Source organism: Mus musculus, chromosome X, assembly GCF_000001635.26.
Source record: "Mus musculus strain C57BL/6J chromosome X, GRCm38.p6 C57BL/6J".
Classification (NCBI taxonomy): domain Eukaryota; kingdom Metazoa; phylum Chordata; class Mammalia; order Rodentia; family Muridae; genus Mus; species Mus musculus.
This window is the reverse complement of record NC_000086.7, coordinates 148,427,670-148,437,613: the sequence shown is the minus strand read 5'-3', so window position 1 is coordinate 148,437,613 and position 9,944 is coordinate 148,427,670. Positions and strand designations below refer to the sequence as shown.

Here is a 9,944-nt window from a genome sequence, read left to right as displayed (position 1 = left end):
ATCCTCCTATCCTCCAAGTGCAGTGGGCCTTGATGAGCAGAGACATTCTATGGTTTTAGAGTTTTGTTAGAAAAATACAGGGAGAGAGAGAGAGAGAGAGAGAGAGAGAGAGAGAGAGAGAGAGAGAGAGAGAGAGAGAGAGAAGGGAATAAGAGGGAGAGAGGAGAGGAGGGGGGAAGGGGAGGGGGGACGGCGAGGGGAGGGGGAAGGGGAGGGGAGGGGGGAAGGGGAGAGGAGAGGAGAGGAGAGGAGAGGAGAGGAGAGGAGAGGAGAGGAGAGGAGAGGAGAGGAGAGGAGAGGAGAGGAGAGGAGAGGAGACATGAGAGGAGAGGAGAGGAGAGGAGAGAAGAAGACAGAGGAGAGAGGAGTGAGAGGGTGAGAGTGAGAAGTAAGAGAGAGGTGAGTAAGAGAGCAAGGAGTGGCTGAACAGCCCCTTTTATTGTCTTTACTTTTGCTAGGTAATTGGGGAGGAGTTTAGCCTGAATGTCAGAAGCTTGGGCCATTGCCTACATGACTTCTAGCCATGCTTCTCTTGTGGGGGCTGTGGTGGGCAGTAACTTAGGCAGGGGCAGGAGTTCCAGGAACATGAGGGAATGCCTACCTTGTCATGTAGATGAATTATCATGCTTCTAGGATTCAGACCTCAGTTCAACTGGAGACAAACCTGTCTGTGCATAGCCTAATGCACCACATCCAATAAAAACTAAAAAAAAATAAAAGAAAAATCAGCAAATGCTCTTAACTGCAGAAACATTTCTCAAGCTAGCCCCCCCCCCCAACATTATATTTAAAAAACATACTTTGTAGAACAAATTTTCACCCTGGTAAAATTCCTGCTATCCATTTAAAAGGCACAAGAACAACTTTGGAATACTTTTTAAAAAGGGAGGAATGGTTTATTTGGTAACAAGGAATACAAAGAAATTTTTTTTTGAGGTTTCCCATCACATATGGTTTATTTAGTCAATTTTTCCATTTTTATTAGATATTTAGCTCATTTACATTTCCAATGCTAAACCAAACGTCCCCCATACCCACCCACCCCCACTCCCTTAACCACCCACTCCCCCTTTTTGGCCCTGGCGTTCCCCTGTACTGGGGCATATAATGTTTGATAGTCCAGTGGGCCTCTCTTTGCAGTGATGGCCGACTAGGCCATCTTTTGATACATATGCAGCTAGAGACAAGAGCTCCGGGGTACTGCTTAGTTCATATTGTTGTTCCACCTATAGGGTTGCAGATCCCTTTAGCTCCTTGGGTACTTTCTCTAATTCTTCCATTGGGGGCCCTGTGGTCCATTCAATAGCTGACTGTGAGCATCCACTTGTGTGTTTGCTAGGCCCGGGCATAGTCTCACAAGAGACAGCTATATCTGGGTCTTTTCAGCAAAATCTTGCTAGTGTATGCAATGGTGTCAGCGTTTGGAAGCTGATCATGGGATGGATCTCTGGATATGGCAATCACTTGATGGTCCATCCTTTTGTCACACTTCCAAATTTTGTCTCTGTAACTCCTTCCATGGGTGTTTTGTTTCCTATTCCAAGAAGGGGCAAAGTGTCCACACTTTGGTCTTCATTCTCTTGAATTTAATGTGTATAGCAAATTATATCTTATATCTTGGGTATCCTAAGTTTCTGGGCTAATATCCACTTATCAGTGAGTACATATTGTGAGAGTTCCTTTGTGATTGGGTTACCTCACTCACGATGATGCCCTCCAGGTCCATCCATTTGGCTAGGAATTTCATAAATTCATTATTTTAATAGCTGAGTAGTACTCCATTGTATAAATGTACCACATTTTCTGTATCCATTCCTCTGTTGAGGGGCATCTGGGTTATTTCCAGCATCTGGCTATTATAAATAAGGCTGCGATGAACATAGTGGAGCATGTGTCCTTCTTACCGGTTGGGGCATCTTCTGGATATATGCCCAGAAGCGGTATTGCTGGATCTTCCGGTAGTACTATGTCCAATTTTCTGAGGAACCGCCAAACTGATTTCCTGAGTGATTGTACAAGTTTGCAATCCCACCAACAATGGAGGAGAGTTCCTCTTTCTGCACATCCTAGCCAGCATCTACTGTCACCTGAATTTTTCATCTTAGCCATTCTGACTGGTGTGAGGTGGAATCTCAGGGTTGTTTTGATTTGCATTTCCCTGATGATTAAGGATGTTGAACATTTTTTCAGTTGCTTCTCTGCCATTCGGTATTCCTCGGGTGAGAAATCTTTGTTCAGTTCTGAGCCCCATTTTTTAATGGGGTTATGGAGTCTACCTTCTTGAGTTCTATATATATTGGATATTAGTCCCCTGTCCGATTTGGGATAGGTAAAGATCCTTTCCCAATCTGTTGGTGGTCTTTTTGTCTTATTGACAGTGTCTTTTGCCTTGTAGAAGCTTTGCAATTTTATGAGGTCCCATTTATCGATTCTCGATCTTACAGCACAAGCTGTTGCTGTTCTATTCAGGAATTTTTCCCCTGTACCCATATCTTCGAGGCTTTTCCCCACTTTCTCCTCTATAAGTTTCAGTGTCTCTGTTTTTATGTGGAGTTCCTTAATCCACTTAGATTTGACCTTAGTACAAGGAGATAGTAATGGATCAATTCGCAATCTTCTACATGATAACAGCCATTTGTGCCTGCACCATTTGTTGAAAATGCTGTCTTTTTTCCACTGGATGGTTTTAGCTTTCTTGTCAAAGATCAAGTGACCATAGGTGTGTGGGTTCATCTCTGGGACTTCAATTCTGTTCCATTGGTCTACTTGTCTGTCGCTATACCAGAACCATGCAGTTTTTATCACAAATGTTCTGTAGTACATCTTTAGGTCGGGCATGGTGATTGCACCAGAGGTTCTTTTATCCTTGAGAATAGTTTTTGCTATCCTAGGTTTTTTGTTATTCCAGATGAATCTGCCAATTGCCCTTTCTAATTCGTTGAAGAATTGAGTTTGAATTTTGATGGGGATTGCATTGAATCTGTAGATTGCTTTTGGCAATATAGCCATTTTTACTATATTGATCCTGCCGATCCAGGAGCATTGGAGATCTTTCAATCTTCTGAGATCTTCTTTAATTTCTTTCTTCAGAGACATGAAGTTCTTGACATACAGATCTTTCACTTCCTTAGTTAGAGTCACGACTAGGTATTTTATATTATTTGTGGCTATTGAGAAGGGTGTTGTTTCCTTAATTTCTTTCTCAGCCTGTTTGTCCTTTGTGTACAGAAAGGCCATTGACTTGTTTGAGTTAATTTTATATCCAGCTACTTCATTGAAGCTGTTTATCAGGCTTAGGAGTTCTCTGGTGGAATTTTTAGGGTCACGTATATATACTATCATATCATCTGCAAAAAGTGATATTTTGACTTCTTCCTTTCCAATTTTTATCCCCTTGATCTCCTTTTGTTGTCTAATTGCTCTGTCTAGGACTTTAAGTACAATGTTGAATAGGTAGGGAGAGAGTGGACAGTCTTGTCTAGTCCCTGATTTTAATGGGATTGCTTCAAGCTTCTCACCATTTACTTTGATGCTGGCTACTGGTTTGCTGTAGATTGCTTTTATCATGTTTAGGTATGGGCCTTGAATTCCTTATCTTTCCAAGACTTTTATCATGAATGGGTGTTGGATTTTGTCAAATGCTTTCTCAGCATCTAATGAGATGATCATGTGGTTTTTGTCTTTGAGTTTGTTTATATACTGGATTACGTTGATGGGTTTCCGTATATTGAACTATCCCTGCATCCCTGGGATGAAACCTACTTGGTCAGGATGGATGATTGTTTTGATGTGTTCTTGGATTCGGTTAGCAAGAACTTTATTGAGGATTTTTGCATCAATATTCATAAGGGATATTGGTCTGAAGTTCTCTATCTTTGTGGGGTCTTTTTGTGGTTTAGGTATCAGAGTAATTGTGGCTTTACAGAATGAGTTGGGTAGAGGTCCTTCTGTTTCTATTTTGTGGAATAGTTTGTGAAGAACTGGGATTAGATCTTCTTTGAAGGTCTGATAGAACTCTGCACTAAAACCATCTGGTCCTGGGCTTTTTTTGGTTGGGAGATTATTAATGACTGCTTCTATTTCTTTGGGGGATATCGGGCTGTTTAGATCATTAACCTGATCTTGATTCAACTTTGGTACCTCGTATCTGTCTAGAAACTTCTCCATTTCATCCAGGTTCTCCAGTTTTGTTGAGTATAGCCTTTTGTAGAAGGATCTGATGGTGTTTTGGATTTCTTCAGGATCTGTTGTTATGTCTCCCTTTTCATTTCTGATTTTGTTAATTAGAATGCTTTCCCTGTGCCCTCTAGTGAGTCTGGCTAAGGGTGTGTCTATCCTGTTGATTTTCTCAAAGAACCAGCTCCTCTTTTGCTTGATTCTCTGAATAGTTCTTCTTGTTTCCACTTGGTTGATTTCGCCCCTGAGTTTGATTAATTCCTGCCGTCTACTCCTTTTGGATGAATTTGCTTCCTTTTGTTCTAGAGCTTTTAGGTGTGTTGTCAAGCTGCTAGTGTATGCTCTCTCTAGTTTCTTTTTGGAGGCACTCAGAGCTATGAGTTTTCCTCTTAGAAATGCTTTCATTGTGTCCCATAAGTTTGGGTATGAGGTGGCTTCATTTTCATTGAACTCTAAGAAGTCCTTAATTTCTTTCTTTATTCCTTCCTTGACCAAGGTATCATTGAGAAGAGTGTTGTTCTGTTTCCACGTGAAAGTTGGCTTTCTATTATTTATTTTGTTATTGAAGATCAGCCTTAGTGCATGGTGATCTGATAGGATGCATGGGACAATTTCAATATTTTTGTATCTGTTGAGGTCTGTTTTGTGACCTATTATGTGGTCAATTTTGGAGAAGGTACCATGAGGTGCTGAGAAGAAGCTATATCCTTTTGTTTTAGGATAAAATGTTCTGTAGATATCTGTCAGATCCATTTGTTTCATAACTTCTGTTAGTTTCACTGTGTTCCTGTTTAGTTTCTGTTTCCATGATCTGTTCTTGGTGAAAGTGCTGTGTTGAAGTCTCCCATTATCATTGTGTGATGTGCAATGTGTGCTTTGAGATTTACTAAAGTTTCTTTAATGAATGTGGCTGCCCTTGTATTTGGATCATAGATATTCAGAATTGATAGTTCCTCTTGGAGGGTTTTTCCTTTGATGACAATGAAGTGCCCCTCCTTGTCTTTTCTGATGACTTTGGGTTGGAAGTCAATCTTACCAGATATTAGGATGGCTACTCCATCTTGTTTCTTCAGACCATTTGCTTGGAAAATTGTTTTCCAGCCCTTCATTCTGAGGTAGTGTCTATCTTTTTCTCTGAGATGAGTTTCCTGTAAGCCGCAAAATTGGGTCTTATTTGTGCAGCCAGTTTGTTAGTCTATGTCTTTTTATTGGGGAGCTGAGACCATTGATATTAAGAGATATTAAGGAAAAGTAGTTGTTGCTTCCTGTTATTTTTGTTGTTAAAGTTGGCATTCTGTTCTTGTGGATGTCTTCTTTTAGGTTTGTTGATGGATTACCTTCTTGTTTTTTTCTAGGGTGTTGTTCCCGTCCTTGTATTGGTTTTTTTCTGTTATTATCCTTTGAAGGGCTGGATTCGTGGAGAGATAATGAGTGAATTTGGTTTTGTCGTGGAATACTTTGGTTTCTCCATCTATGGTAATTGAGAGTTTGGCTGGGTATAGTAGCCTGGGCTGGAATTTGTGTTCTCTTAGTGTCTGTATAACATCTCTCCAGGCTCTTCTGGCTTTCATAGTCTCTGGTGAAAAATCTGGTATAATTCTGATAGGCTTGCCTTTATATGTTACTTGACCTTTTCCCTTACTGCTTTTAGTATTCTGTCTTTATTTAGTGCATTTGTTGTTCTGATTATTATGTGTCGGGAGGAATTTCTTTTCTGGTCCAGTCTATTTGGAGTTCTGTAGGCTTCTTGTATGTTCATGGGCATCTCTTTCTTTAGATTTGGGAAGTTTTCTTCAATAATTTTGTTGAAGATGTTTGCTGGTCCTTTGAGTTGAAAATCTTCATTCTCATCCACTCCTATTATCCGTAGGTTTGGTCTTCTCATTGTGTCCTGGATTTCCTGGATGTTTTGAGTTAGGAGCTTTTTGCATTTTCCATTTTCTTTGATTGTTGTGCCGATGTTCTCTATGGAATCTTCTGCACATGATATTCTGTCTTCCATCTCTTGTATTCTGTTGCTGACGCTCGAATCTATGGTTCCAGATTTCTTTCCTAGGGTTTCTATCTCCAGTGTTGCCCCACTTTGTGTTTTCTTTATTGTGTCTACTTCCCTTTTTAGGTCTAGTATGTTTTTGTTCATTTCCATCACCTGTTTGGATGTTTTTTCCTCTTTTTATGTAAGGACTTCTACTTGTTTGATTGTGTTTTCCTGTTTTTCTCTAAGGACTTGTAAATCTTTAGCAGTGTTCTCCTGTATTTCTTTAAGTGAGTTATTAAATTCCTTCTTGATGTCCTCTACGATCATCATGAGATATGTTTTTAAATCCGGGTCTAGCTTTTCGGGTGTGTTGGGGTGCCCTGGAATGGGCGAAGTGGGAGTGCTGGATTCTGATGATGGTGAGTGGTCTTGTTTCCTGTTAGTAAGATTCCTACCTTTACCTTTCGCCATCTGGTAATCTCTGGATTTAGTTGTTATAGTTGACTCTCTTTAGAGATTGTTCTTCTGGTGATTCTGTTACTGTCTATCAGCAGACCCGGGAGACAGACTCTCTCCTCTGAGTTTCAGTGCTCAGAGCACTCTCTGCTGGCAAGCTCTCTTACAGGGAAGGTGCACAGATATCTTGTGTTTGGACCTCCTCCTGGCCGAAGAAGAAGGCCCAAAACAGGACCTTTCCCAGAAGCTGTGTTGCTTTGGCAGTTCCCAGAAGCTGTCAGCTTCTGTGGTGCAGACTCTCACCTGTGCAGACTAATTTCCTAAGTTTGGCAGAGTCCCAGAACCAAGGTGGCGCCTGCAGCTCCTGAGGCTGAGGCCTTCTGATCCAGGTGGACACCTGTCCTCTGGTCGGGAAGGTGGCCGACTGTCTGCGGCCTGAAAAGGGTGCTACCTCAGCGGCTCTGTGGCTCTGCCTGTCCCAAAAGCTGTCCGGTTCTGTGGTGTACCCTCTCACCTGTTCAGACTAATTTCCTAAGTTCGGCGGAGTCCCGGAACCAAGGTGGCACCCGCTGCCTAGTCAATTTTTTAATTAGATATTTTCTTTATTTACATTACAAATATTATCCCCTTTCGTAGTTCCCCCTCCGAAAATCCCCTATCCTCTCCCCCCTCTCCCTGCTCCCCAACCCACCCACTCCTGCTTCCTCCCCAGGTATTCCCCTTTACTGGGGAATAGAACCTTCAAGGGCCAAGGGCCTCTCTTCCCATTGATGACTGACTAGGCCACACTCTTCTACATATGCAGCTAGAGGCACAAGTGCCTCCTTGTGTTTTCTTTGATTCATGGTTTAGTCCCTGGGAGCTCTGGGGTTGCTGGTTAGTTCATATTGTTGTTTCTCCTAGGGGGCTGAATACCCCTTCAGCTCCTAGGTTATTTTCTCTAGCTCCTTCATTGGGGATCCTGTGCTCAGTCTAATGGATGACTATGAGCATCCACTTTTGTATTAGTCAGGCACTGGCATAGCCTCTCAGGAGACAGCTATATCAGGCTCCTGTCAGCAAGCTCTTGGCATCTGCAATAGTGTCTGGGTTTTGTGGTTTTTTACAGTATGGATCCCCAGGTGGGGCAGTCTCTGGATGGTCATTTCTTCAGTCTCTGGTTCATACTTTGTCTCTGTAACACCTTCCATGGGTATTTTGACCCCCCTTCTAAGAAGGATCAGAGTATCCACACTTTGGTCTTCTCTCTTGTGGTGGTTGGACTGCAGGGGCCAGATGGATGGTTCCACTCAGGAATCACTCCCTCAGACCAGATCTTCTGAGATTCAGATGCCATAGTTGCATGTATCTTCTAGACAGAGGGGCTGGCCTCTGTGCTTTCTGGGGTACCAGTTGCTGTTGCAGTTTCCTTCTTGTCTTTAGGCTGCATGGTAGGAAACAGAAATACTCCCTTGATTTTGATGGAATCTGTGAGAAACAGGGTGAGTCGACCCATACCCATGCCCCAGCCAGCCGTTGGGGGCAACCCATATTCCAGGGCAGCACAGAAGTTTTCATCTATGAACATGGAATCATCATCACCAGCAGCCTGGGTCTTGGATTGCTCTTCAAACTATAATTTCTGCCATATGGGATCGTTCAGCTTAGTGTAGGCATCACATACATCCTTCTCAGGACAAACAGCTCAAAATGCTCAGTTAAATCCTCTTTGGAGTGGTGCCATTTGGTCTAAGGACTCATAATCTGTGGGTGATCACAGAAGAATGTAGGACTGATGCATGTCACTTCGAGGAATGTTCCAACAAGCTTATCAAGGAGCTTGGCTGTGGTCCTAGGTGGGGGGCATTCAACAGCTTTTGCAACAGAAATATCAAGAATTTTTCAAGTTTCTTCTATTTCAAAGAGACTGGTTTCTGGCAGCTTCATACCTAGGGCTTTCTCAAACACTTCTACCATGCTGATTCTCCTGAAGGGTGGAGTGAAGTAAGTTTCACAGGCTTGGACTTCTGGCCTGTCTGGGTGGCAGGTGATCTTGTAACTGCTGGTAATGCTTTCTACCATCCCTGACAGCATCTTCTCTGTGATTTCCATGAGGTCATGACTGTCTGCATAGACCATGTAGAACTCACAGGTGGTGAATTCAGAATGTGAGTCAAATCAATCCCTTCACTCCAGAACTGGTGCCCAATTTCATAAACCCTGTCAATGGCACCAACAGCCAGCATCTTATGGTAGGGTTCTGGAGCAATTCTCATACATAAGTTCATTTTCCTGCTCATTGTGATAGGTGATGAAAGGCTTGGCTGAAGCTCCCCCAGGGATGATGCTCATCATGGGAGTTCCAAAGTCCAGGGATCCCAGCTCATCTAAGAAACTTCTTATATCTGTGATTATCTTTAGAGAAGATGACAAATTTCTATCTCACAAACTCCTTCAGTATCAAGCCCAAATATCTCTGAAGAGACCTTATTTCCTTGTCTTTGAAGGCCAAAATGAAGCTGAGGCACATGTGCAAGCAGAGGGACAGAAGTGTGATCTCCTGGGGGATGGTGCTCAGCTTGTCCTTCTTGGTTTTCCCTGGATTACCCTCAACTCTAATTATATCTCCCTGATGCAGTTTTTATTGAGATGCACACATTCTTCCTCTGATTTATAATTCCTGGAGTTGGCCATGACTTGTAACTTGACCTCCTCTCCTCAAAGGTCATAGAAGATGAATTTTCCCCAGACACTCTCTTGGATGTGACCTGCCACTTATGTTGTTAGTCAGGTGATCCCCAGGCTGCAGGTGACTGTATTCTTGAATGAACCGAGTGAATGAGATGTCCACATGGTACTTGGGTGGGTATGAGTCCTCTGTACTGAACTTCAGCTGCTGGACTTTGGATCCTGTAATATTGATTTGGGTCCAGAGTCTCCTCCTCAGCACCCACACCAATGTCAGCAGTGGGGTTGGTGGTGACAGCAGCAGTAGTCTTGTTTAGCTGTTTCTCATTGAGCTCTTTCCACTTGGCCTTTCTCTTCCAGTTTCTTCTCAGCTTTCAGGTGCCTCTTCAGCTCATTTTTGCTTAATTTCAACTCAACATCCACTTTGACTTTACTCTCCTGCAGTGTGGCCATTTCCCCCACTCTGTATTCTCACTTTTGAAAGTCTTTTTATTGCCTCCTAGTCTTTGCCATAATTGCATGTAAAAACTTATGTTGTGAAAATGTTTATTTCCTATTACTGTTATGCCCTGAGACTATCACCTGACTGTTTTCATTGTAGCCATCATAACAGAATTATTTCAACTACAATGATTCTGTTACAAAACCTTATACTTACTAAAAAGAC

At 42.4% G+C, this 9,944-nt stretch overlaps 1 pseudogene; it reads right to left on the bottom strand.

Annotated features, from left to right (window-relative positions):
- Gm8320 (predicted gene 8320) lies at positions 7,845–9,740 on the bottom strand (annotated as a pseudogene).